Source organism: Oncorhynchus masou, unplaced genomic scaffold (assembly GCF_036934945.1).
Source record: "Oncorhynchus masou masou isolate Uvic2021 unplaced genomic scaffold, UVic_Omas_1.1 unplaced_scaffold_2385, whole genome shotgun sequence".
NCBI lineage: Eukaryota > Metazoa > Chordata > Actinopteri > Salmoniformes > Salmonidae > Oncorhynchus > Oncorhynchus masou.
The window spans coordinates 24,026-50,556 of NW_027008842.1; the positions used below are offsets into that span (position 1 = coordinate 24,026).

Below are 26,531 nucleotides of genomic sequence, written 5' to 3' on the forward strand. Positions count from 1 at the left end.
TGCAACCCCACTTGAATTACCTCTGCCATTGTTTACATAAATAAAATCCCTCCATATTTTTTTTACTTCTAAAACACAAACATTATCCCAGTGTGTTTCTTGAATACATAAAATATCTGAATTCTTCATTTGGACTATTCTATTTAATTTTCCCATTGTTCTCAAACCATTTGCATTTATTGACATTATATTGACCATTCTAATAAATAATAAAATAATAAAATATAATTTCATTATCCTCTACCTGTTATCCAGTTTCTTTCTTCTTCCACCCTTTCTCTCCCCCTCTTCCCACCGCTTTCCTTTTCCTGTATCCTTCCCTCGTTCTTTCCATCTTTGCCCCATCATCCGTGTCCGATATCTCCTCCAAGTCCATGTTATCCAGCCAACTCCCACTCTTGGCATCCACCTCCGTTGTGCTCCCCGTATTCATCTCCACTTCTGGTATAGTCGTTGTGCTCCCCGTGCTTATCGCCGTCTCTGGTATTGTCATCAACTCCATAACCCCCTCCATTTCTTCACCCCCCGAGCTACTTGTTAGTGCTGTGCTTTCCCCCAAAACCTGTGAGTCCCCCGTACTTCCCCCCAGTCCACTCCCCCCCCTCCTCCTGAAAACTCCCTCTTCTTATTCCTGAGTCCATACTGCCCCCAATTTCATTTATCTTCTGGTCCTTCTTCCTTCTTCCTTCCTCCGTCTCTCCACCTTCCACCACGTCCTCTCCTCCATCTTCTTCTCCTTCTTGCGACAATACCACTGCTTCCTCGAATATTGTTTGACTCCCCTCTTCAGCCCTATCCTCTCCACAGTTGCACTCCGCCACTCTCTTTCTGCATCCACCACAAAAATTCCTTTCCTTCTCTCCATCACATTCTCTCGCATAGTGTCCATGATTGCCACACTTAAAACACCTAAATTCCGGGCAGTCTTTAACTATGTGCCCGGGTTGAATACACATACGACACACTCTGACCTGTTTGTCATGAATGACCCTGAAATATTCTGCTCCCTCCAACGTCTCAATTCTTGTAGAATAAGGTAATGATGTCACTTTTTCTGTGAACTTGACCTTGCAGAAACGTGTCCCGTCAACCACCTCCGTTCCTGGCCAAACTCTCCTCCTTATCTCCGAGACGGCCTCCACTCCCCAGCTTCTCAGCTTGCCCACTATCACACCATCTTCTACGTATACTGGGAGATTCATAAAAGACACCACCAATTCCTTCACATTAATATCTCTCGCCAGAATCCTTGTGTCCTTTATTCGCAATCCATCCATTAACCGTTCTTTTCCTCTATCATTTCTCATCGTAATTTCATACTTCTTTTCTCCTTTCATGCGGCATCCCACCACCTCTCCACACCCCTCCTTAATTGCTCTTAGTAGTTCCATTGTCGTCACTTTGTCTTCTCCTTCCAACTCAATTGCCACCGTGTATTCTTTTCCATATTTCACTCCTTCGTTATCTTCATTTTTCTTCCGTTGCGCCTTTTCGTTGTCTTTGTCCATTCCGTTTGTCTTTTCCATGTTGTCCGTCATAGTAAAAAACGAATCCAAAAAAACCTCTCCCCCAAGCAGAAAACCTGCAAGGGGAAGACTAACCAAACTTTAAACTATTCAACTGAAGAAAATAATAAATTATATTGCAAAAACCAATTAATTAACAAAAATAGCTCTCGAGCAAACACTCTCCAGCAAACACTCACTCACAGCTCAGACACTCGCACCTGTCGTCACTTCTCCAATCAGGAAATGCGTATTCAGGCTGGTATGGCCGTAAGCGAAAGGTGCTGTCTTGGTACACTATATAAAGTCAACGTGTCGCTTACTCGAACGGGGACAGAGAAATGTTCACCTTCTGACACACACTGAAAAGCTCAAACCTTGCTTGCATTTCCAGACCATATATTTCACTCTTGTGGGGGGGGGGGATGAGGGCATATCCTAGGTTCATACTTATGACAACTTCATGGACTAAGGCCCTATAAAATACAGCGCGCCCACACGGAATCACGAAATACAGACATTAAACCGAAATTCAACAATATTCAAAAATGCTTTGAACTAAGGAGGAAATCAACTCCATCCCTTCAACTTGTTAGAAAATCCATTCATTTGCCCAAGTGAATCATAAGACATGAACAAAATGCATCAGTGATTCGTATTTCCACGCAACTTTCCGAAACTGCACAGGACTGCCCAGTTTCCTGCAGAAGCAGGGACACAAACGGTCGGCTCAGGGGACCTTCTTCTGGTAGAGAAGGAAAGGCTTCCCACAAAAACCTTCTCAATTTTTTGGGGGCAATCAGTCAAAACATTGAAGGTGATTTACAGGGCCCTAATGGACTACAGACATTGACAGTCTCCGAGCCTAAAAACAAATGCTGAATGCACTGCCTAGATTTTGAGGTAAACGCATTGTCCATTATTTGATTTGATCAGGGCAGGGCAGGGGAGCACTAACAAACTGCATTTAGTCCAATAAAAAGACACAACATTATTTGGGTGATAAATAAAAGGAGTTGCTCACGCATGACACAAGAGAACCCTCTGCTGGAGCAAAAGCTTACAGCACCTGGTATTCCCAGGCGGTCTCCCATCCAAGTACTAACCAGGCCCGACCCTGCTTAGCTTCCGAGATCGGACGAGATCGGGCGTATTCAGGCTGGTATGGCCGTAAGCGAAAGGTGCTGTCTTGGTACACTATATAAAGTCAATGTGTCTCATTCTCGAACGGGGACAGAGAAATGTTCACCTTCTGACACACTGAAAAGCTCAAACCTTGCTTGCATTTCCAGACCATATATTTCACTCTTGTGGGGGGGGATGAGGGCATATCCTAGGTTCATACTTATGACAACTTCATGGACGAGGGCCCTATAAAATACAGCGGGCCCACACGGAATCACGAAATACAGACATTAAACCGAAATTCAACAATATTCAAAAATGCTTTGAACCAAGGAGGAAATCAACTCCATCCCTTCAACTTGTTAGAAAATCCATTCATTTGCCCAAGTGAATCATAAGACATGAACAAAATGCATCAGTGCTTTGTATTTCCAGGCAACTTTCAGAAACTGCACAGGACTGCCCAGTTTCCTGCAGAAGCAGGGACACAAACTTTGTGTAGGCTCAGGGGGATGATTACCTTTTTGGTAGAGAAGGGGGCAAAAATCAATGAAATGTCAAAACATTGAAGGTGATTTTTACATTTGGGCCCAATCAATGGACTACAGACATTGACAAAGTCTTCCGCACAGCCTAAAAACAAATGATATGAATGCACTGCCTAGATTTTGAGGTAAACGCATTGTCCATTATTTGATTTGATCAGGGCAGGGCAGGGGAGCACTAACAAACTGCATTTAGTCCAATAAAAAGACACAACATTATTTGGGTGATAAATAAAAGGGAGTTGCTTCACGCATGACACAAGAGAACCCTCTGCTGGAGCAAAAAGCTTACAGCACCTGGTATTCCCAGGCGGTCTCCCATCCAAGTACTAACCAGGCCCGACCCTGCTTAGCTTCCGAGATCGGACGAGATCGGGCGTATTCAGGCTGGTATGGCCGTAAGCGAAAGGTGCTGTCTTGGTACACTATATAAAGTCAACGTGTCGCTCATTCATCGGGGACAGAGAAATGTTCACCTTCTGACACACACTGAAAAGCTCAAACCTTGCTTGCATTTCCAGACCATATATTTCACTCTTGTGGGGGGGGGAAGAGGGCATATCCTATGTTCATACTTATGACAACTTCATGGACTAAGGCCCTATAAAATACAGCGCGCCCACACGGAATCACGAAATACAGACATTAAACCGAAATTCAACAATATTCAAAAATGTTTTGAACTAAGGAGGAAATCAACTAAATCCCTTCAACTTGTTAGAAAATCCATTCATTTGCCCAAGTGAATCATAAGACATCAACAAAATGCATCAGTGATTCGTATTTCCACGCAACTTTCAGAAACTGCACAGGACTGCCCAGTTTTTCCTGCAGAAGCAGGGACACAAACTTTGGTAGCCGGCTCAGGCTAATGATTACCTTTTCTGGTAGAGAAGGGGCAAAAATCAATGAAAGTCAAAACATTGAAGGTGATTTATCCAGGGCCCCTAATGGACTACAGACATTGACAGTCTTCTGGCGCACACTTGCGTTTAAAGGGTAACTAAAAACAAATGCTGAATGCACTGCCTCAAAATTTTGAGGTTTTAAACGTTGCATTGTCCATTATTTGATTTGATCGAAAAGGGCAGGGCATTGAAGGGATTTTAATGGGGACAAGCTAAAAACTAACAAACTGCATTGGATTTTCAGGTCCAATAAAAAAGACACAACATTATTTGGGTGATAAATAAAAGGCAGTTGCTTCACGCATGACACAAGAGAACCCTCTACTGGAGCAAAAAGCTTACAGCACCTGGTATTCCCAGGCGGTCTCCCATCCAAGTACTAACCAGGCCCGACCCTGCTTAGCTTCCGAGATCGGACGAGATCGGGCGTATTCAGGCTGGTATGGCCGTAAGCGAAAGGAACTGTCTTGGTACACTATATAAAGTCAATGTGTCGCTTCATTCATCGGGGACAGAGAAATGTCCACCTTCTGACACACACTGACAAAGCTCAAACCTTGCTTGCATTTCCAGACCATATATTTCACTCTTGTGGGGGGGGGATGAGGGCATATCCTATGTTCATACTTATGACAACTTCATGGACTAAGGCCCTATAAAATACAGCGCGCCCACACGGAATCACGGAATACAGACATTAAACCGAAATTCAACAATATTCAAAAATGTTTTGAACTAAGGAGGAAATCAACTAAATCCTTTCAACTTGTTAGAAAATCCATTCATTTGCCCAAGTGAATCATAAGACATCAACAAAATGCATCAGTGATTCGTATTTCCACGCAACTTTCAGAAACTGCACAGGACTGCCCAGTTTCCTGCAGAAGCAGGGACACAAACGGTCGGCTTCAGGGGAGGCTTTTTTTCAATGAAATGTTAACTGCAAAGTAGCCAATCAGTCAAAACATTGAAGGTGATTTACAGGGCCATTTGTTTTGCAAACCTAATGGACTACAGACATTGACAGTCTTCCGAGCCTAAAAACAAATGCTGAATGCAATTTTTGCCTAGATTTTGAGGTTTTAAACGCATTGTCCATTATTTGATTTGATCGAAAACCTGGGCAGGGGCATTGAAGGGATTTTAATGGGGAGCACTAACAAAAACTGCATTTCTGTCCAATGGAAAAAGACACAACATTATTTGGGTGATAAATAAAAGGGAGTTGCTCCACGCATGACACAAGAGAACCCTCTGCTGGAGCAAAAAGCTTACAGCACCTGGTATTCCCAGGCGGTCTCCCATCCAAGTACTAACCAGGCCCGACCCTGCTTAGCTTCCGAGATCAGACGAGATCGGGCGTATTCAGGCTGGTATGGCCGTAAGCGAAAGGTGCTGTCTTGGTACACTATAAAGTCAACGTGTCGCTTATTCAACGGGGACAGAGAAATGTTCACCTTCTGACACACTGAAAAGCTCAAACCTTGCTTGCATTTCCAGACCATATATTTCACTCTTGTGGGGGGGGATGAGGGCATATCCTATGTTCACACTTATGACAACTTCATGGACTAAGGCCCTATAAAATACAGCGCGCCCACACGGAATCACGAAATACAGACATTAAACCGAAATTCAACAATATTCAAAAATGTTTTGAACTAAGGAGGAAATCAACTCCATCCCTTCAACTTGTTAGAAAATCCATTCATTTGCCCAAGTGAATCATAAGACATGAACAAAATGCATCAGTGATTCGTATTTCCACGCAACTTTCAGAAACTGCACAGGACTGCCCAGTTTCTGTCCTGCAGAAGCAGGGACACAGGCTAATGATTACCTTCTTCTGGTAGAGAAGGAAAGGCTTCCCACAAAAACCTTCTCAATGAAATGTTTTGCAAAGTAGCCTATGCCAGCTTGGGAATTATATCAGCATTATTTGCATCAAAACATTTGTTTTGAAGGTGATTTACAGGGCCCTAATGGACTACAGACATTGACAGTCTCCGAGCCTAAAAACAAATTTTTGACCTGAATGTCTCCTGCCTAGATTTTGTGGACATAGAACATTCAATTGTCCATTATTTGATTTGATCGAAAACCTGGGGCAGGGGGCATTGAAGGGGGACAGCAACTAAAAACAAATGGTGAAACTGCATTTCGAGGGAAACGCACTGTCCAATTTGAAAAAGACACAAACATTATTTTGGGTGATAAATAAAAGGCAGTTGCTTCACGCATGACACAAGAGAACCCTCTACTGGAGCAAAAAGCTTACAGCACCTGGTATTCCCAGGCGGTCTCCCATCCAAGTACTAACCAGGCCCGACCCTGCTTAGCTTCCGAGATCGGACGAGATCGGGCGTATTCAGGCTGGTATGGCCGTAAGCGAAAGGGAACTCTCTTGGTACACTATATAAAGTCAATGTGCCGCTCATTCATCGGGAGACAGAGAAATGTCCACGTTGTGACACACTGACAAAGCTCAAACCTTGCTTACATTTCCAGCCCATATATTTCACTCTTGTGGGGGGGGGGGGAAGAGGGCATATCCTATGTTCACACTTATGACAACTTCATGGACTAGGGCCCTATAAAATACAGCGCGCCCACACGGAATCACGGAATCCAGACTTTAAACCGAAATTCAACAATATTCAAAAATGTTTTGAACTAAGGAGGAAATCAACTAAATCCTTTCAACTTGTTAGAAAATCCATTCATTTGCCCAAGTGAATCATTAGACATCAACAAAATGCATCAGTGATTCGTATTTCCACGCAACTTTCAGAAACGGCACAGGACTGCCCAGTTTCTGTGCGCATGAAATGTCTACACTTTGTGTAGCCGTTAGCGATGAGGCTAATGATTACCTTCTTCTGGTAGAGAAGGAAAGGCTTCCCACAAAAACCTTCTCAATGAAATGTTAACTGCAAAGTAGCCTATGCCAGCTTGGCAGAATTATATCAGCATTATTTGCATCAATCCAGTGGCCATTTGTTTTGCAAACTCCGCAATCACATGAGCGCTACAGCAATTTTTTGGCCAAACAAAGGTCTCTTCCTGGCGCACACTTGCGTTTAAAGGGTAACTACACCCCAAAATCGATATGTCTTCAATTTTTCCCAAAACTAGGTTTTAAACGTTTGTGGACATAGAACATTCAATCGTGTTATATTTCGATTAAAAAGGTGTACTTTTGAGAGCGAAAACCTGGAGAAGCAGGGATAAACGGTCAAAAAACATTGAAGGGATTTTAATGGACGACAGACAAGCCTAAAAACAAATGGTGAATGTAGTGCCTACATTTTGAGGTAAACGCACTGTCCATGATTTGATTTGATCAGGGCAGGGCAGGGGAGCACTAACAAACTGCATTAGTCCAATAAAAAGACAAATTATTTGGGTGATAAATAAAAGGGAGTTGCTTCACGCATGACACAAGAGAACCCTCTGCTGGAGCAAAAAGCTTACAGCACCTGGTATTCCCAGGCGGTCTCCCATCCAAGTACTAACCAGGCCCGACCCTGCTTAGCTTCCGAGATCGGACGAGATCGGGCGTATTCAGGCTGGTATGGCCGTAAGCGAAAGGGAACTCTCTTGGTACACTATATAAAGTCAATGTGCCGCTCATTCATCGGGAGACAGAGAAATGTCCACGTTGTGACACACTGACAAAGCTCAAACCTTGCTTACATTTCCAGCCCATATATTTCACTCTTGTGGGGGGAAGAGGGCATATCCTATGTTCACACTTATGACAACTTCATGGACTAGGGCCCTATAAAATACGGCGCGCCCACACGGAATCACGGAATCCAGACTTTAAACCGAAATTCAACAATATTCAAAAATGTTTTGAACTAAGGAGGAAATCAACTAAATCCTTTCAACTTGTTAGAAAACGCATTCATTTGCCCAAGTGAATCATTAGACATCAACAAAATGCATCAGTGATTCGTATTTCCACGCAACTTTCAGAAACGGCACAGGACTGCCCAGTTTTCTGTGCGCAGCAGGGACATGTCACACTTTGTGTAGCCGTTAGCGATGAGGCTAATGATTACCTTCTTCTGGTAGAGAAGGAAAGGCTTCCCACAAAAACCTTCTCAATGAAATGTTAACTGCAAAAGCCTATGCCAGCTTGGCAGAATTATATCAGCATTATTTGCATCAATCCAGTGGCCATTTGTTTTGCAAACTGCAATCACATGACTACAGCAACACGGCTTGGCCAAACAAAGGTCTCTTCCTGGCGCACACTTGCGTTTAAAGGGTAAACACCCCAAAATCGATATGTCTTCAATTTTTCCCAGACCTCAAAAGTGGTCTCCTGCTAGGGTTTTAAACGTTGTCGTGGACATAGAACATTCAATCGTGTTATATTTCGATTAAAAAGGTGTACTTTTGAGAGCGAAAACCTGGAGAAGCAGGGATAAACGGTCAAAAAACATTGAAGGGATTTTAATGGACGACAGACAAGCCTAAAAACAAATGGTGAATGTAGTGATTTGCACTGTCCATGATTGGATTTGATCAGGGCAGGGCAGCACTAACAAACTGCATGTAGTCCAATAAAAAGACAACATTATTAGGGCGATAAATAAAAGGCAGTTGCTTCACGCATGACACAAGAGTACCCTCTACTGGAGCAAAAGCTTACAGCACCTGGTATTCCCAGGCGGTCTCCCATCCAAGTACTAACCAGGCCCGACCCTGCTTAGCTTCCGAGATCGGACGAGATCGGGCGTATTCAGGCTGGTATGGCCGTAAGCGAAGGGAACTCTCTTGGTACACTATATAAAGTCAATGTGCCGCTCATTCATCGGGAGACAGAGAAATGTCCACGTTGTGACACACTGACAAAGCTCAAACCTTGCTTACATTTCCAGCCCATATATTTCACTCTTGTGGGGGGGAAGAGGGCATATCCTATGTTCACACTTATGACAACTTCATGGACTAGGGCCCTATATAATACGGCGCGCCCACACGGAATCACGGAATCCAGACTTTAAACCGAAATTCAACAATATTCAAAAATGTTTTGAACTAAGGAGGAAATCAACTAAATCCTTTCAACTTGTTAGGAAACGCATTCATTTGCCCAAGTGAATCATTAGACATCAACAAAATGCATCAGTGATTCGTATTTCCACGCAACTTTCAGAAACGGCACAGGACTGCCCAGTTTCTTCCTGCAGAAGCAGGGACACAGCCGTTTTGTGAGGCTAATGATTACCTTCTTCTGGTAGAGAAGGAAAGGCTTCCCACAAAAACCTTCTCAATGAAATGTTAACTGCAAAGCGTTCGATGAGGCTAATGATTACCTTCTTCTGGTAGAGAAGGAAAGGCTTCCCACAAAAACCTTCTCAATGAAATGTTAACTGCAAAGTAGCCTATGCCAGCTTGGCAGAATTATATCAGCATTATTTGCATCAATCCAGTGGCCATTTGTTTTGCAAACTCCGCAATCACATGAGTCAGCAACACGGCTTGGCCAAACAAAGGTGATTTCCTGGGCACACTTGCGTTTAATGGTAACTACACCCCAAAAGATATGTCTTCAATTTTTCCCAGACCTCAAAAGTGGTCTCCTGCTAGGGTTTTAAACGTTGTCGTGGACATAGAACAAATCGTGTTATATTTCGATTAAAAAGGTGTACTTTTGAAAACCTGGAGAAGCAGGGATAAACGGTCAAAAAACATTGAAGGGATTTTAATGGACGACAGACAAGCCTAAAAACAAATGGTGAATGTAGTGCCTACATTTGACTGTCCATGATTGGATTTGATCAGGGCAGGGCAGCACTAACAAACTGCATGTAGTCCAATAAAAAGACAACATTATTTGGGCGATAAATAAAAGGCAGTTGCTTCACGCATGACACAAGAGTACCCTCTACTGGAGCAAAAAGCTTACAGCACCTGGTATTCCCAGGCGGTCTCCCATCCAAGTACTAACCAGGCCCATCCAAGTACTAACCAGGCCCGACCCTGCTTAGCTTCCGAGATCGGACGAGATCGGGCGTATTCAGGCTGGTATGGCCGTAAGCGAAAGGGAACTCTCTTGGTACACTATATAAAGTCAATGTGCCGCTCATTCATCGGGAGACAGAGAAATGTCCACGTTGTGACACACACTGACAAAGCTCAAACCTTGCTTACATTTCCAGCCCATATATTTCACTCTTGTGGGGGGGGAAGAGGGCATATCCTATGTTCACACTTATGACAACTTCATGGACTAGGGCCCTATATAATACAGCGCGCCCACACGGAATCACGGAATCCAGACTTTAAACCGAAATTCAACAATATTCAAAAATGTTTTGAACTAAGGAGGAAATCAACTAAATCCTTTCAACTTGTTAGGAAACGCATTCATTTGCCCAAGTGAATCATTAGACATCAACAAAATGCATCAGTGATTCGTATTTCCACGCAACTTTCAGAAACGGCAAGGACTGCCCAGTTTCTGTGCGCAGGACTGCCCATGTCTACACTTTGTGTAGCCGTTAGCGATGAGGCTAATGATTACCTTCTTCTGGTAGAGAAGGAACACAAAAACCTTCTCAATGAAATGTTAACTGCAAAGTAGCCTATGCCAGCTTGGCAGAATTATATCAGCATTATTTGCATCAATCCAGTGGCCATTTGTTTTGCAAACTCAGCAATCAAAACATTGAAGGTGGCCAAACAAAGGTCTCTTCCTAACTTGCGTTTGGTAACTACACCCCAAAAGATATGTCTTCAATTTTTGACAGTCTCCGACCTGGAAAAACAAATGCTGAATGCACTGCCTAGATTTTGAGGTAAAACGTGGACATAGAACATTCAATCATTGTCAGACAATAAAAACAAATGGTGAATGAGTGCCTTTGACTGTCCATGATTGGATTTGATCAGGGCAGGGCAGCACTAACAAACTGCATGTAGTCCAATAAAAAGACAACATTATTTGGGTGATAAATAAAAGGCAGTTGCTTCACGCATGACACAAGAGTACCCTCTACTGGAGCAAAAGCTTACAGCACCTGGTATTCCCAGGCGGTCTCCCATCCAAGTACTAACCAGGCCCGACCCTGCTTAGCTTCCGAGATCGGACGAGATCGGGCGTATTCAGGCTGGTATGGCCGTAAGCGAAAGGAACTGTCTTGGTACACTATATAAAGTCAATGTGCCGCTCATTCATCGGGAGACAGAGAAATGTCCACGTTGTGACACACTGACAAAGCTCAAACCTTGCTTACATTTCCAGCCCATATATTTCACTCTTGTGGGGGGGGGGGGGAAGAGGGCATATCCTATGTTCACACTTATGACAACTTCATGGACTAGGGCCCTATAAAATACAGCGCGCCCACACGGAATCACGGAATCCAGACTTTAAACCGAAATTCAACAATATTCAAAAATGTTTTGAACTAAGGAGGAAATCAACTAAATCCTTTCAACTTGTTAGAAAACCATTCATTTGCCCAAGTGAATCATTAGACATCAACAAAATGCATCAGTGATTCGTATTTCCACGCAACTTTCAGAAACGGCACAGGACTGCCCAGTTTCTGTCCTGCAGAAGCAGGGTCTACACAGCCGTTAAAGGCTAATGATTACCTTCTTCTGGTAGAGAAGGAAAGGCTTCCCACAAAAACCTTCTCAATGAAATGTTAACTGCAAAGTAGCCTATGCCAGCTTGGCAGAATTATATCAGCATTATTTGCATCAATCCAGTGGCCATTTGTTTTGCAAAAAACATTACAGCAAAGGTGCCAAACAAATCTCTTCCTGGCGCACACTTGCGTTTAATGGTAACTACACCCCAAAAGATATGTCTTCAATTTTTCCCAGACCTCAAAAGTGGTCTCCTGCTAGGGTTTTAAACCGTGGACAAGAACAAATGCGATTAAAAAGGTGTACACGAAAACCTGGAGAAGCAGGGATAAACGGTCAAAAAACATTGAAGGGATTTTAATGGACGACAGACAAGCCTAAAAACAAATGGTGAATGTGTCCATTATTTGATTTGACTGTCCATGATTGGATTTGATCAGGGCAGGGCAGCACTAACAAACTGCATGTAGTCCAATAAAAAGACAACATTATTAGGGCGATAAATAAAAGGCAGTTGCTTCACGCATGACACAAGAGTACCCTCTACTGGAGCAAAAAGCTTACAGCACCTGGTATTCCCAGGCGGTCTCCCATCCAAGTACTAACCAGGCCCGACCCTGCTTAGCTTCCGAGATCGGACGAGATCGGGCGTATTCAGGCTGGTATGGCCGTAAGCGAAAGGAACTCTCTTGGTACACTATATAAAGTCAATGTGCCGCTCATTCATCGGGAGACAGAGAAATGTCCACGTTGTGACACACTGACAAAGCTCAAACCTTGCTTACATTTCCAGCCCATATATTTCACTCTTGTGGGGGGGAAGAGGGCATATCCTATGTTCACACTTATGACAACTTCATGGACTAGGGCCCTATAAAATACGGCGCGCCCACACGGAATCACGGAATCCAGACTTTAAACCGAAATTCAACAATATTCAAAAATGTTTTGAACTAAGGAGGAAATCAACTAAATCCTTTCAACTTGTTAGGAAACGCATTCATTTGCCCAAGTGAATCATTAGACATCAACAAAATGCATCAGTGATTCGTATTTCCACGCAACTTTCAGAAACGGCACAGGACTGCCCAGTTTCTGTGCATGCCTGTCTGCATGTCTACACTTTGTGTAGCCGTTAGCGATGAGGCTAATGATTACCTTCTTCTGGTAGAGAAGGAAAGGCTTCCCACAAAAACCTTCTCAATGAAATGTTAACTGCAAAGTAGCCTATGCCAGCTTGGCAGAATTATATCAGCATTATTTGCATCAATCCAGTGGCCATTTGTTTTGCAAACTCCGCAATCACATGAGCGCTGCAGCAACACGGCTTGGCCAAACAAAGGTCTCTCTTCCTGCACACTTGCGTTTAAAGGGTAACTACACCCCAAAATCGATATGTCTTCAATTTTTCCCAGACCTCAAAAGTGGTCTCCTGCTAGGGTTTTAAACGTTGTCGTGGACATAGAACATTCAATCGTGTTATATTTCGATTAAAAAGGTGTACTTTTGAGAGCGAAAACCTGGAGAAGCAGGGATAAACGGTCAAAAAACATTGAAGGGATTTTAATGGACGACAGACAAGCCTAAAAACAAATGGTGAATGTAGTGCCATTATTTGACTGTCCATGATTGGATTTGATCAGGGCAGGGCAGCACTAACAAACTGCATGTAGTCCAATAAAAAGACAACATTATTAGGGCGATAAATAAAAGGCAGTTGCTTCACGCATGACACAAGAGTACCTCTACTGGAGCAAAAAGCTTACAGCACCTGGTATTCCCAGGCGGTCTCCCATCCAAGTACTAACCAGGCCCGACCCTGCTTAGCTTCCGAGATCGGACGAGATCGGGCGTATTCAGGCTGGTATGGCCGTAAGCGAAGGGAACTCTCTTGGTACACTATATAAAGTCAATGTGCCGCTCATTCATCGGGAGACAGAGAAATGTCCACGTTGTGACCCACTGACAAAGCTCAAACCTTGCTTACATTTCCAGCCCATATATTTCACTCTTGTGGGGGGGAAGAGGGCATATCCTATGTTCACACTTATGACAACTTCATGGACTAGGGCCCTATATAATACGGCGCGCCCACACGGAATCACGGAATCCAGACTTTAAACCGAAATTCAACAATATTCAAAAATGTTTTGAACTAAGGAGGAAATCAACTAAATCCTTTCAACTTGTTAGGAAACCATTCATTTGCCCAAGTGAATCATTAGACATCAACAAAATGCATCAGTGATTCGTATTTCCACGCAACTTTCAGAAACGGCACAGGACTGCCCAGTTTTGCGCATGAAGCAGGGACACAACACTTTGTGTAGCCGTTAGCGATGAGGCTAATGATTACCTTCTTCTGGTAGAGAAGGAAAGGCTTCCCACAAAAACCTTCTCAATGAAATGTTAACTGCAAAGTAGCCTATGCCAGCTTGGCAGAATTATATCAGCATTATTTGCATCAATCCAGTGGCCATTTGTTTTGCAAACTCCGCAATCACATGAGCGCTACAGCAACACGGCTTGGCCAAACAAAGGTCTCTTCCTGGCGCACACTTGCGTTTAAAGGGTAACTACACCCCAAAATCGATATGTCTTCAATTTTTCCCAGACCTCAAAAGTGGTCTCCTGCTAGGGTTTTAAACGTTGTCGTGGACATAGAACATTCAATCGTGTTATATTTCGATTAAAAAGGTGTACTTTTGAGAGCGAAAACCTGGAGAAGCAGGGATAAACGGTCAAAAAACATTGAAGGGATTTTAATGGACGACAGACAAGCCTAAAAACAAATGGTGAATGTTGATTTGACTGTCCATGATTGGATTTGCAGGGCAGGGCAGCACTAACAAACTGCATTTCATCCAATAAAAAGACACAACATTATTGGACAACATTATTGATAAATAAAAGGCAGTTGCTTCACGCATGACACAAGAGTACCCTCTACTGGAGCAAAAAGCTTACAGCACCTGGTATTCCCAGGCGGTCTCCCATCCAAGTACTAACCAGGCCCGACCCTGCTTAGCTTCCGAGATCGGACGAGATCGGGCGTATTCAGGCTGGTATGGCCGTAAGCGAAGGGAACTCTCTTGGTACACTATATAAAGTCAATGTGCCGCTCATTCATCGGGAGACAGAGAAATGTCCACTTTGTGACACACTGACAAAGCTCAAACCTTGCTTACATTTCCAGCCCATATATTTCACTCTTGTGGGGGGGAAGAGGGCATATCCTATGTTCACACTTATGACAACTTCATGGACTAGGGCCCTATATAATACGGCGCGCCCACACGGAATCACGGAATCCAGACTTTAAACCGAAATTCAACAATATTCAAAAATGTTTTGAACTAAGGAGGAAATCAACTAAATCCTTTCAACTTGTTAGGAAACGCATTCATTTGCCCAAGTGAATCATTAGACATCAACAAAATGCATCAGTGATTCGTATTTCCACGCAACTTTCAGAAACGGCACAGGACTGCCCAGTTTCTGTGCGCTGCAGCGCCCATGTCTACACTTTGTGTAGCCGACACAATGAGGCTAATGATTACCTTCTTCTGGTAGAGAAGGAAAGGCTTCCCACAAAAACCTTCTCAATGAAATGTTAACTGCAAAGTAGCCTATGCCAGCTTGGCAGAATTATATCAGCATTATTTGCATCAATCCAGTGGCCATTTGTTTTGCAAACTCCGCAATCACATGAGCGCTACAGCAACACGGCTTGGCCAAACAAAGGTCTCTTCCTGGCGCACACTTGCGTTTAAAGGGTAACTACACCCCAAAATCGACATATGTCTTCAATTTTTCCCAGACCCAAAAGTGGTCTCCTGCTAGGGTTTTAAACGTTGTCGTGGACATAGAACATTCAATCGTGTTATATTTCGATTAAAAAGGTGTACTTTTGAGAGCGAAAACCTGGAGAAGCAGGGATAAACGGTCAAAAAACATTGAAGGGATTTTAATGGACGACAGACAAGCCTAAAAACAAATGGTGAATGTAGTGCCTACATTTCGAGGGAAACGCACTGTCCATGATTGGATTTGATCAGGGCAGGGCAGCACTAACAAACTGCATGTAGTCCAATAAAAAGACAACATTATTAGGGCGATAAATAAAAGGCAGTTGCTTCACGCATGACACAAGAGTACCCTCTACTGGAGCAAAAAGCTTACAGCACCTGGTATTCCCAGGCGGTCTCCCATCCAAGTACTAACCAGGCCCGACCCTGCTTAGCTTCCGAGATCGGACGAGATCGGGCGTATTCAGGCTGGTATGGCCGTAAGCGAAGGGAACTCTCTTGGTACACTATATAAAGTCAATGTGCCGCTCATTCATCGGGAGACAGAGAAATGTCCACGTTGTGACACACTGACAAAGCTCAAACCTTGCTTACATTTCCAGCCCATATATTTCACTCTTGTGGGGGGGAAGAGGGCATATCCTATGTTCACACTTATGACAACTTCATGGACTAGGGCCCTATATAATACGGCGCGCCCACACGGAATCACGGAATCCAGACTTTAAACCGAAATTCAACAATATTCAAAAATGTTTTGAACTAAGGAGGAAATCAACTAAATCCTTTCAACTTGTTAGGAAACGCATTCATTTGCCCAAGTGAATCATTAGACATCAACAAAATGCATCAGTGATTCGTATTTCCACGCAACTTTCAGAAACTGCACAGGACTGCCCAGTTTCCTGCAGAAGCAGGGACACAAGCCGTTAGCGATGAGGCTAATGATTACCTTCTTCTGGTAGAGAAGGAAAGGCTTCCCACAAAAACCTTCTCAATGAAATGTTAACAAAACATTGAATTATATCAGCATTATTTGCATCAATCCAGTGGCCATTTGTTTTGCAAACTCCGCAATGGACTACAGACATTGCCAAACAAAGGTCTCTCTTCCTGGCGCACACTTGCGTTTAAAGGGTAACTACACCCCAAAAATGTCTTCAATTTTTCCCAGACAAAAAGGGTTTTGCTGAATGAACATTCTGCGATTAAAAAGGTGATTTGAGAGCGAAAACCTGGAGAAGCAGGGATAAACGGTCAAAAAACATTGAAGGGATTTTAATCAGACAATAAAAACAAATGGTTGATTTGACTGTCCATGATTGGATTTGATCAGGGCAGGGCAGCACTAACAAACTGCATGTAGTCCAATAAAAAGACAACATTATTTGGGTGATAAATAAAAGGCAGTTGCTTCACGCATGACACAAGAGTACCCTCTACTGGAGCAAAAAGCTTACAGCACCTGGTATTCCCAGGCGGTCTCCCATCCAAGTACTAACCAGGCCCGACCCTGCTTAGCTTCCGAGATCGGACGAGATCGGGCGTATTCAGGCTGGTATGGCCGTAAGCGAAAGGGAACTCTCTTGGTACACTATATAAAGTCAATGTGCCGCTCATTCATCGGGAGACAGAGAAATGTCCACCTCTGTGACACACTGACAAAGCTCAAACCTTGCTTGCATTTCCAGCCCATATATTTCACTCTTGTGGGGGGGAAGAGGGCATATCCTATGTTCACACTTATGACAACTTCATGGACTAGGCCCTATAAAATACAGCGCGCCCACACGGAATCACGGAATACAGACTTTAAACCGAAATTCAACAATATTCAAAAATGTTTTGAACTAAGGAGGAAATCAACTAAATCCTTTCAACTTGTTAGAAAATCCATTCATTTGCCCAAGTGAATCATTAGACATCAACAAAATGCATCAGTGATTCGTATTTCCACGCAACTTTCAGAAACTGCACAGGACTGCCCAGTTTCCTGCAGAAGCAGGGACACAAACTTTGTGTCGGCTAGCGGGGCTAATGATTTTTTTGGTAGAGAAGGAAAGGCTTCCCACAAAAACCTTCTCAATGAAATGTTAACTCAAAACATTGAAGGTGATTTTCAATCCAGTGGCCATTTGGCCAATAATGGACTACAGACATTGACAGTCTCCGAGCGTTTAAAAAAACAAATGCTGAATGCACTGCCAAAAGTGGATTTTGAGGTAAACGCATTGTCCATTATTTGATTTGATCAGGGCAGGGGGCAGGGGGAGACAAGCCTAAAAACAAACTGCATTTCGAGGGAAACGCACTGTCCAATGGAAAAAGCACACAAACATTATTTGGGTGATAAATAAAAGGCAGTTGCTTCACGCATGACACAAGAGAACCCTCTACTGGAGCAAAAAGCTTACAGCACCTGGTATTCCCAGGCGGTCTCCCATCCAAGTACTAACCAGGCCCGACCCTGCTTAGCTTCCGAGATCGGACGAGATCGGGCGTATTCAGGCTGGTATGGCCGTAAGCGAAAGGAACTGTCTTGGTACACTATATAAAGTCAATGTGCCGCTCATTCATCGGGGACAGAGAAATGTCCACCTTGTGACACACTGACAAAGCTCAAACCTTGCTTGCATTTCCAGACCATATATTTCACTCTTGTGGGGGGGGAAGAGGGCATATCCTATGTTCACACTTATGACAACTTCATGGACTAAGGCCCTATAAAATACAGCGCGCCCACACGGAATCACGGAATCCAGACTTTAAACCGAAATTCAACAATATTCAAAAATGTTTTGAACTAAGGAGGAAATCAACTCCATCCCTTTCAACTTGTTAGAAAATCCATTCATTTGCCCAAGTGAATCATTAGACATCAACAAAATGCATCAGTGATTCGTATTTCCACGCAACTTTCAGAAACTGCACAGGACTGCCCAGTTTCCTGCAGAAGCAGGGACACAAACTTTGTGTAGCGGCTCATGAGGGGATTTTTTTTCTGGTAGAGAAGGGGGCAAAAACCTTCTCAATGAAAGTCAAAACATTGAAGGTGATTTCAATCCAGTGGCCATTTGTTTTGCCTCCGCAATGGACTACAGACGGCTTGGCCAAACAAAGTCTTCCCGCACAGCCTAAAAACAAATGCTGAATGTCTTCAATTTTTCCCAGACCTCAAGATTTTGCTAGGTTTTAAACGTGGACATTGTCCATTATTTGATTTGCGAAAATCAGGGGGTCAAAAAACATTGAAGGGATTTTAATGGGGAGCACTAAAAACAAAAACTGCATTTCTGTCCAATGGATTTGAAAAGACACAACATTATTTGGGTGATAAATAAAAGGGAGTTGCTCCACGCATGACACAAGAGACCCTCTGCTGGAGCAAAAGCTTACAGCACCTGGTATTCCCAGGCGGTCTCCCATCCAAGTACTAACCAGGCCCGACCCTGCTTAGCTTCCGAGATCGGACGAGATCGGGCGTATTCAGGCTGGTATGGCCGTAAGCGAAAGGTGCTGTCTTGGTACACTATATAAAGTCAACGTGTCGCTCATTCATCGGGGACAGAGAAATGTCCACCTTGTGACACACTGACAAAGCTCAAACCTTGCTTGCATTTCCAGACCATATATTTCACTCTTGTGGGGGGGGAAGAGGGCATATCCTATGTTCACACTTATGACAACTTCATGGACTAGGCCCTATAAAATACAGCGCGCCCACACGGAATCACGAAATACAGACATTAAACCGAAATTCAACAATATTCAAAAATGTTTTGAACTAAGGAGGAAATCAACTCCATCCCTTCAACTTGTTAGAAAATCCATTCATTTGCCCAAGTGAATCATAAGACATGAACAAAATGCATCAGTGATTCGTATTTCCACGCAACTTTCAGAAACGGCACAGGACTGCCCAGTTTCTGTGCGCAAACTGCACAGGACTGTCTACACAGTTTCCTGCAGAATGATTACCTTCTTCAGGGACACAAAAACCTTCTCAATGAAATGTCAAAGTAGCCTGCCAGCTTGGGAATTATATCAGCATTTTTGCATCAATCCAGTGGCCATTTGTTTTGCAATCAGTCAAAACATTGAAGGTGATTTCCAGGGCCCTAATGGACTACAGACATATGACATTTTTCCCAGACCTCAAAAACAAATGCTGAATGCACTGCCTAAAAAGGTGATTTTGAGGAAAACCTGGAAACAGGGATTGTCCATTATTTTTGATTTGATCAGGGCAGGGCACTGTCCATGATTGGATTTGATCAGGGCTAACAAACTGCATTAGTCCAATAAAAAGACACAACATTATTTGGGTGATAAATAAAAGGGAGTTGCTCCACGCATGACACAAGAGAACCCTCTACTGGAGCAAAAAGCTTACAGCACCTGGTATTCCCAGGCGGTCTCCCATCCAAGTACTAACCAGGCCCGACCCTGCTTAGCTTCCGAGATCGGACGAGATCGGGCGTATTCAGGCTGGTATGGCCGTAAGCGAAAGGTGCTGTCTTGGTACACTATATAAAGTCAATGTGTCGCTCATTCATCGGGGACAGAGAAATGTTCACCTTCTGACACACTGAAAAGCTCAAACCTTGCTTGCATTTCCAGACCATATATTTCACTCTTGTGGGGGGGGGAAGAGGGCATATCCTATGTTCATACTTATGACAACTTCATGGACTAAGGCCCTATAAAATACAGCGCGCCCACACGGAATCACGGAATCCAGACATTAAACCGAAATTCAACAATATTCAAAAATGTTTTGAACTAAGGAGGAAATCAACTAAATCCCTTCAACTTGTTAGAAAATCCATTCATTTGCCCAAGTGAATCATAAGACATCAACAAAATGCATCAGTGATTCGTATTTCCACGCAACTTTCAGAAACTGCACAGGACTGCCCAGTTTCCTGCAGAAGCAGGGACACAAACTTTGTGTCGGCTCAGGGGGATTTTTTTGGTAGGGGCAATCAGTCAAAACATTGAAGCAGAAGGTGATTTACAGGGCCCTAATGGACTACAGACATTTTTGACAGTCTCCGAGCCTGGAAAAACAAATGCTGAATGCACTGCCTAGATTTTGAAGGGATTTTAAACGCATTGTCAAATTATTTGATTTGATCATGAGGATTTGCAGGGCAGGGGAGCACTAACAAACTGCATTTAGTCCAATAAAAAGACACAACATTATTTGGGTGATAAATAAAAGGGAGTTGCTCCACGCATGACACAAGAGAACCCTCTGCTGGAGCAAAAGCTTACAGCACCTGGTATTCCCAGGCGGTCTCCCATCCAAGTACTAACCAGGCCCGACCCTGCTTAGCTTCCGAGATCGGACGAGATCGGGCGTATTCAGGCTGGTATGGCCGTAAGCGAAAGGTGCTGTCTTGGTACACTATATAAAGTCAACGTGTCGCTCATTCAACGGGGACAGAGAAATGTTCACCTTCTGTGACACACTGAAAAGCTCAAACCTTGCTTGCATTTCCAGACCATATATTTCACTCTTGTGGGGATGAGGGCATATCCTAGGTTCATACTTATGACAACTTCATGGACTAAGGCCCTATAAAATACAGCGCGCCCACACGGAATCACGAAATACAGACATTAAACCGAAATTCAACAATATTCAAAAATGCTTTGAACTAAGGAGGAAATCAACTCCATCCCTTCAACTTGTTAGAAAATCCATTCATTTGCCCAAGTGAATCATAAGACATGAACAAAATGCATCAGTGATTCGTATTTCCACGCAACTTTCCGAAACTGCACAGGACTGCCCAGTTTCCTGCAGAAGCAGGGACACAAACTTTGGTCGGCTCAGGGGGATTACCTTCTTCTTTTTTTTTCTCAATGAAATGGGTAGGCAATCAGTCAAAACATTGAAGGTGATTTACAGGGCCCTAATGGACTACAGACATTGACAGTCTCCGAGCCTAAAAACAAATGCTGAATGCACTGCCTAGATTTTGAGGTAAACGCATTGTCCATTATTTGATTTGATCAGGGCAGGGCAGGGAGCACTAACAACTGCATTTAGTCCAATAAAAAGACACAACATTATTTGGGTGATAAATAAAAGGGAGTTGCTCCACGCATGACACAAGAGAACCCTCTGCTGGAGCAAAAGCTTACAGCACCTGGTATTCCCAGGCGGTCTCCCATCCAAGTACTAACCAGGCCCGACCCTGCTTAGCTTCCGAGATCGGACGAGATCGGGCGTATTCAGGCTGGTATGGCCGTAAGCGAAAGGTGCTGTCTTGGTACACTATATAAAGTCAACGTGTCGCTTATTCGAACGGGGACAGAGAAATGTTCACCTTCTGACACACACTGAAAAGCTCAAACCTTGCTTGCATTTCCAGACCATATATTTCACTCTTGTGGGGGGGGATGAGGGCATATCCTAGGTTCATACTTATGACAACTTCATGGACTAAGGCCCTATAAAATACAGCGCGCCCACACGGAATCACGAAATACAGACATTAAACCGAAATTCAACAATATTCAAAAATGCTTTGAACTAAGGAGGAAATCAACTCCATCCCTTCAACTTGTTAGAAAATCCATTCATTTGCCCAAGTGAATCATAAGACATGAACAAAATGCATCAGTGATTCGTATTTCCACGCAACTTTCCGAAACTGCACAGGACTGCCCAGTTTCCTGCAGAAGCAGGGACACAAACGGTCGGCTCAGGGGGATTTTTTTTGGGGGGGGGCAATCAGTCAAAACATTGAAGGTGATTTACAGGGCCTAATGGACTACAGACATTGACAGTCTCCGAGCCTAAAAACAAATGCTGAATGCACTGCCTAGATTTTGAGGTAAACGCATTGTCCATTATTTGATTTGATCAGGGCAGGGCAGGGGAGCACTAACAAACTGCATTTCGTCCAATAAAAAGACACAACATTATTTGGGTGATAAATAAAAGGGAGTTGCTCCACGCATGACACAAGAGAACCCTCTGCTGGAGCAAAAACTGCTTACAGCACCTGGTATTCCCAGGCGGTCTCCCATCCAAGTACTAACCAGGCCCGACCCTGCTTAGCTTCCGAGATCGGACGAGATCGGGCGTATTCAGGCTGGTATGGCCGTAAGCGAAAGGTGCTGTCTTGGTACACTATATAAAGTCAACGTGTCGCTTATTCGAACGGGGACAGAGAAATGTTCACCTTCTGACACACTGAAAAGCTCAAACCTTGCTTGCATTTCCAGACCATATATTTCACTCTTGTGGGGGGGATGAGGGCATATCCTAGGTTCATACTTATGACAACTTCATGGACTAAGGCCCTATAAAATACAGCGCGCCCACACGGAATCACGAAATACAGACATTAAACCGAAATTCAACAATATTCAAAAATGCTTTGAACTAAGGAGGAAATCAACTCCATCCCTTCAACTTGTTAGAAAATCCATTCATTTGCCCAAGTGAATCATAAGACATGAACAAAATGCATCAGTGATTCGTATTTCCACGCAACTTTACGAAACTGCACAGGACTGCCCAGTTTCCTGCAGAAGCAGGGACACAAACGGTCGGCTCAGGGGGACCTTCTTTTTTTTTTTTGAAATGGGGGGGCAATCAGTCAAAACATTGAAGGTGATTTACAGGGCCCTAATGGACTACAGACATTGACAGTCTCCGAGCCTAAAAACAAATGCTGAATGCACTGCCTAGATTTTGAGGTAAACGCATTGTCCATTATTTGATTTGATCAGGGCAGGGCAGGGGAGCACTAACAAACTGCATTTCGTCCAATAAAAAGACACAACATTATTTGGGTGATAAATAAAAGGAGTTGCTCCACGCATGACACAAGAGAACCCTCTGCTGGAGCAAAAAGCTTACAGCACCTGGTATTCCCAGGCGGTCTCCCATCCAAGTACTAACCAGGCCCGACCCTGCTTAGCTTCCGAGATCAGACGAGATCGGGCGTATTCAGGCTGGTATGGCCGTAAGCGAAAGGTGCTGTCTTGGTACACTATATAAAGTCAACGTGTCGCTTACTCGAACGGGGACAGAGAAATGTTCACCTTCTGACACACTGAAAAGCTCAAACCTTGCTTGCATTTCCAGACCATATATTTCACTCTTGTGGGGGGGGGATGAGGGCATATCCTAGGTTCATACTTATGACAACTTCATGGACTAAGGCCCTATAAAATACAGCGCGCCCACACGTAATCACGAAATACAGACATTAAACCGAAATTCAACAATATTCAAAAATGCTTTGAACTAAGGAGGAAATCAACTCCATCCCTTCAACTTGTTAGAAAATCCATTCATTTGCCCAAGTGAATCATAAGACATGAACAAAATGCATCAGTGATTCGTATTTCCACGCAACTTTACGAAACTGCACAGGACTGCCCAGTTTCCTGCAGAAGCAGGGACACAAACGGTCGGCTCAGGGGGATTTTTTTGGGGGCAATCAGTCAAAACATTGAAGGTGATTTACAGGGCCCTAATGGACTACAGACATTGACAGTCTCCGAGCCTAAAAACAAATGCTGAATGCACTGCCTAGATTTTGAGGTAAACGCATTGTCCATTATTTGATTTGATCAGGGCAGGGCAGGGGGAGCACTAACAAACTGCATTTCGTCCAATAAAAAGACACAACATTATTTGGGTGATAAATAAAAGGGAGTTGCTCCACGCATGACACAAGAGAACCCTCTGCTGGAGCAAAAAGCTTACAGCACCTGGTATTCCCAGGCGGTCTCCCATCCAAGTACTAACCAGGCCCGACCCTGCTTAGCTTCCGAGATCAGACGAGATCGGGCGTATTCAGGCTGGTATGGCCGTAAGCGAAAGGTGCTGTCTTGGTACACTATATAAAGTCAACGTGTCGCTTACTCGAACGGGGACAGAGAAATGTTCACCTTCTGACACACACTGAAAAGCTCAAACCTTGCTTGCATTTCCAGACCATATATTTCACTCTTGTGGGGGGGGATGAGGGCATATCCTAGGTTCATACTTATGACAACTTCATGGACTAAGGCCCTATAAAATACAGCGCGCCCACACGGAATCACGAAATACAGACATTAAACCGAAATTCAACAATATTCAAAAATGCTTTGAACTAAGGAGGAAATCAACTCCATCCCTTCAACTTGTTAGAAAATCCATTCATTTGCCCAAGTGAATCATAAGACATGAACAAAATGCATCAGTGATTCGTATTTCCACGCAACTTTCCGAAACTGCACAGGACTGCCCAGTTTCCTGCAGAAGCAGGGACACAAACGGTCGGCTCAGGGGGATTTTTTTTTTTTGGGGGGGGGGGGCAATCAGTCAAAACATTGAAGGTGATTTACAGGGCCCTAATGGACTACAGACATTGACAGTCTCCGAGCCTAAAAACAAATGCTGAATGCACTGCCTAGATTTTGAGGTAAACGCATTGTCCATTATTTGATTTGATCAGGGCAGGGCAGGGGAGCACTAACAAACTGCATTTCGTCCAATAAAAAGACACAACATTATTTGGGTGATAAATAAAAGGGAGTTGCTCCACGCATGACACAAGAGAACCCTCTGCTGGAGCAAAAAGCTTACAGCACCTGGTATTCCCAGGCGGTCTCCCATCCAAGTACTAACCAGGCCCGACCCTGCTTAGCTTCCGAGATCAGACGAGATCGGGCGTATTCAGGCTGGTATGGCCGTAAGCGAAAGGTGCTGTCTTGGTACACTATATAAAGTCAACGTGTCGCTTACTCGAACGGGGACAGAGAAATGTTCACCTTCTGACACACACTGAAAAGCTCAAACCTTGCTTGCATTTCCAGACCATATATTTCACTCTTGTGGGGGGATGAGGGCATATCCTAGGTTCATACTTATGACAACTTCATGGACTAAGGCCCTATAAAATACAGCGCGCCCACACGGAATCACGAAATACAGACATTAAACCGAAATTCAACAATATTCAAAAATGCTTTGAACTAAGGAGGAAATCAACTCCATCCCTTCAACTTGTTAGAAAATCCATTCATTTGCCCAAGTGAATCATAAGACATGAACAAAATGCATCAGTGATTCGTATTTCCACGCAACTTTCCGAAACTGCACAGGACTGCCCAGTTTCCTGCAGAAGCAGGGACACAAACGGTCGGCTCAGGGGGATTTTTTTTGGGAGAAGGGGGGGCAATCAGTCAAAACATTGAAGGTGATTTACAGGGCCCTAATGGACTACAGACATTGACAGTCTCCGAGCCTAAAAACAAATGCTGAATGCACTGCCTAGATTTTGAGGTAAACGCATTGTCCATTATTTGATTTGATCAGGGCAGGGCAGGGGAGCACTAACAAACTGCATTTCGTCCAATAAAAAGACACAACATTATTTGGGTGATAAATAAAAGGGAGTTGCTCCACGCATGACACAAGAGAACCCTCTGCTGGAGCAAAAAGCTTACAGCACCTGGTATTCCCAGGCGGTCTCCCATCCAAGTACTAACCAGGCCCGACCCTGCTTAGCTTCCGAGATCAGACGAGATCGGGCGTATTCAGGCTGGTATGGCCGTAAGCGAAAGGTGCTGTCTTGGTACACTATATAAAGTCAACGTGTCGCTTACTCGAACGGGGACAGAGAAATGTTCACCTTCTGTGACACACTGAAAAGCTCAAACCTTGCTTGCATTTCCAGACCATATATTTCACTCTTGTGGGGGGGGGGGATGAGGGCATATCCTAGGTTCATACTTATGACAACTTCATGGACTAAGGCCCTATAAAATACAGCGCGCCCACACGGAATCACGAAATACAGACATTAAACCGAAATTCAACAATATTCAAAAATGCTTTGAACTAAGGAGGAAATCAACTCCATCCCTTCAACTTGTTAGAAAATCCATTCATTTGCCCAAGTGAATCATAAGACATGAACAAAATGCATCAGTGATTCGTATTTCCACGCAACTTTACGAAACTGCACAGGACTGCCCAGTTTCCTGCAGAAGCAGGGACACAAA

The 26,531-nt window shown here is 43.8% G+C and overlaps 23 non-coding genes and 1 pseudogene across 23 annotated transcripts; all 24 read right to left on the bottom strand.

Moving 5' to 3' along the window:
• Positions 1-2,562: 2,562 nt before the first annotated feature.
• LOC135533438 (5S ribosomal RNA) lies at positions 2,563-2,681 on the bottom strand. The gene has a single exon (XR_010454498.1). It is a non-coding gene; the product is annotated as a 5S ribosomal RNA (ribosomal RNA).
• Positions 2,682-3,460: 779 nt separating this feature from the next.
• LOC135533449 (5S ribosomal RNA) lies at positions 3,461-3,579 on the bottom strand. The gene has a single exon (XR_010454509.1). It is a non-coding gene; the product is annotated as a 5S ribosomal RNA (ribosomal RNA).
• An 839-nt stretch (positions 3,580-4,418) lies between these two features.
• LOC135533461 (5S ribosomal RNA) lies at positions 4,419-4,537 on the bottom strand. The gene has a single exon (XR_010454520.1). It is a non-coding gene; the product is annotated as a 5S ribosomal RNA (ribosomal RNA).
• An 814-nt stretch (positions 4,538-5,351) lies between these two features.
• LOC135533454 (5S ribosomal RNA) lies at positions 5,352-5,470 on the bottom strand. The gene has a single exon (XR_010454514.1). It is a non-coding gene; the product is annotated as a 5S ribosomal RNA (ribosomal RNA).
• Positions 5,471-6,354: 884 nt separating this feature from the next.
• LOC135533465 (5S ribosomal RNA) lies at positions 6,355-6,473 on the bottom strand. The gene has a single exon (XR_010454522.1). It is a non-coding gene; the product is annotated as a 5S ribosomal RNA (ribosomal RNA).
• A 1,077-nt stretch (positions 6,474-7,550) lies between these two features.
• Positions 7,551-7,669, bottom strand: LOC135533466 (5S ribosomal RNA). The gene has a single exon (XR_010454523.1). It is a non-coding gene; the product is annotated as a 5S ribosomal RNA (ribosomal RNA).
• Positions 7,670-8,739: 1,070 nt separating this feature from the next.
• Positions 8,740-8,858, bottom strand: LOC135533439 (5S ribosomal RNA). The gene has a single exon (XR_010454499.1). It is a non-coding gene; the product is annotated as a 5S ribosomal RNA (ribosomal RNA).
• A 1,141-nt stretch (positions 8,859-9,999) lies between these two features.
• Positions 10,000-10,139, bottom strand: LOC135533462 (5S ribosomal RNA; annotated as a pseudogene).
• A 969-nt stretch (positions 10,140-11,108) lies between these two features.
• On the bottom strand, positions 11,109-11,227 carry LOC135533440 (5S ribosomal RNA). Its single transcript, XR_010454500.1, has one exon. It is a non-coding gene; the product is annotated as a 5S ribosomal RNA (ribosomal RNA).
• Positions 11,228-12,254: 1,027 nt separating this feature from the next.
• LOC135533441 (5S ribosomal RNA) lies at positions 12,255-12,373 on the bottom strand. Its single transcript, XR_010454501.1, has one exon. It is a non-coding gene; the product is annotated as a 5S ribosomal RNA (ribosomal RNA).
• A 1,083-nt stretch (positions 12,374-13,456) lies between these two features.
• On the bottom strand, positions 13,457-13,575 carry LOC135533442 (5S ribosomal RNA). The gene has a single exon (XR_010454502.1). It is a non-coding gene; the product is annotated as a 5S ribosomal RNA (ribosomal RNA).
• Positions 13,576-14,657: 1,082 nt separating this feature from the next.
• LOC135533443 (5S ribosomal RNA) lies at positions 14,658-14,776 on the bottom strand. Its single transcript, XR_010454503.1, has one exon. It is a non-coding gene; the product is annotated as a 5S ribosomal RNA (ribosomal RNA).
• Positions 14,777-15,872: 1,096 nt separating this feature from the next.
• LOC135533444 (5S ribosomal RNA) lies at positions 15,873-15,991 on the bottom strand. The gene has a single exon (XR_010454504.1). It is a non-coding gene; the product is annotated as a 5S ribosomal RNA (ribosomal RNA).
• Positions 15,992-16,959: 968 nt separating this feature from the next.
• On the bottom strand, positions 16,960-17,078 carry LOC135533445 (5S ribosomal RNA). The gene has a single exon (XR_010454505.1). It is a non-coding gene; the product is annotated as a 5S ribosomal RNA (ribosomal RNA).
• Positions 17,079-17,913: 835 nt separating this feature from the next.
• Positions 17,914-18,032, bottom strand: LOC135533446 (5S ribosomal RNA). The gene has a single exon (XR_010454506.1). It is a non-coding gene; the product is annotated as a 5S ribosomal RNA (ribosomal RNA).
• An 863-nt stretch (positions 18,033-18,895) lies between these two features.
• On the bottom strand, positions 18,896-19,014 carry LOC135533447 (5S ribosomal RNA). Its single transcript, XR_010454507.1, has one exon. It is a non-coding gene; the product is annotated as a 5S ribosomal RNA (ribosomal RNA).
• Positions 19,015-19,892: 878 nt separating this feature from the next.
• LOC135533448 (5S ribosomal RNA) lies at positions 19,893-20,011 on the bottom strand. Its single transcript, XR_010454508.1, has one exon. It is a non-coding gene; the product is annotated as a 5S ribosomal RNA (ribosomal RNA).
• Positions 20,012-20,776: 765 nt separating this feature from the next.
• Positions 20,777-20,895, bottom strand: LOC135533450 (5S ribosomal RNA). The gene has a single exon (XR_010454510.1). It is a non-coding gene; the product is annotated as a 5S ribosomal RNA (ribosomal RNA).
• Positions 20,896-21,652: 757 nt separating this feature from the next.
• Positions 21,653-21,771, bottom strand: LOC135533451 (5S ribosomal RNA). The gene has a single exon (XR_010454511.1). It is a non-coding gene; the product is annotated as a 5S ribosomal RNA (ribosomal RNA).
• Positions 21,772-22,513: 742 nt separating this feature from the next.
• On the bottom strand, positions 22,514-22,632 carry LOC135533452 (5S ribosomal RNA). Its single transcript, XR_010454512.1, has one exon. It is a non-coding gene; the product is annotated as a 5S ribosomal RNA (ribosomal RNA).
• Positions 22,633-23,381: 749 nt separating this feature from the next.
• On the bottom strand, positions 23,382-23,500 carry LOC135533455 (5S ribosomal RNA). The gene has a single exon (XR_010454515.1). It is a non-coding gene; the product is annotated as a 5S ribosomal RNA (ribosomal RNA).
• A 736-nt stretch (positions 23,501-24,236) lies between these two features.
• Positions 24,237-24,355, bottom strand: LOC135533456 (5S ribosomal RNA). Its single transcript, XR_010454516.1, has one exon. It is a non-coding gene; the product is annotated as a 5S ribosomal RNA (ribosomal RNA).
• Positions 24,356-25,103: 748 nt separating this feature from the next.
• Positions 25,104-25,222, bottom strand: LOC135533457 (5S ribosomal RNA). The gene has a single exon (XR_010454517.1). It is a non-coding gene; the product is annotated as a 5S ribosomal RNA (ribosomal RNA).
• A 744-nt stretch (positions 25,223-25,966) lies between these two features.
• On the bottom strand, positions 25,967-26,085 carry LOC135533458 (5S ribosomal RNA). Its single transcript, XR_010454518.1, has one exon. It is a non-coding gene; the product is annotated as a 5S ribosomal RNA (ribosomal RNA).
• Between the last annotated feature and the right edge of the window lie 446 nt (positions 26,086-26,531).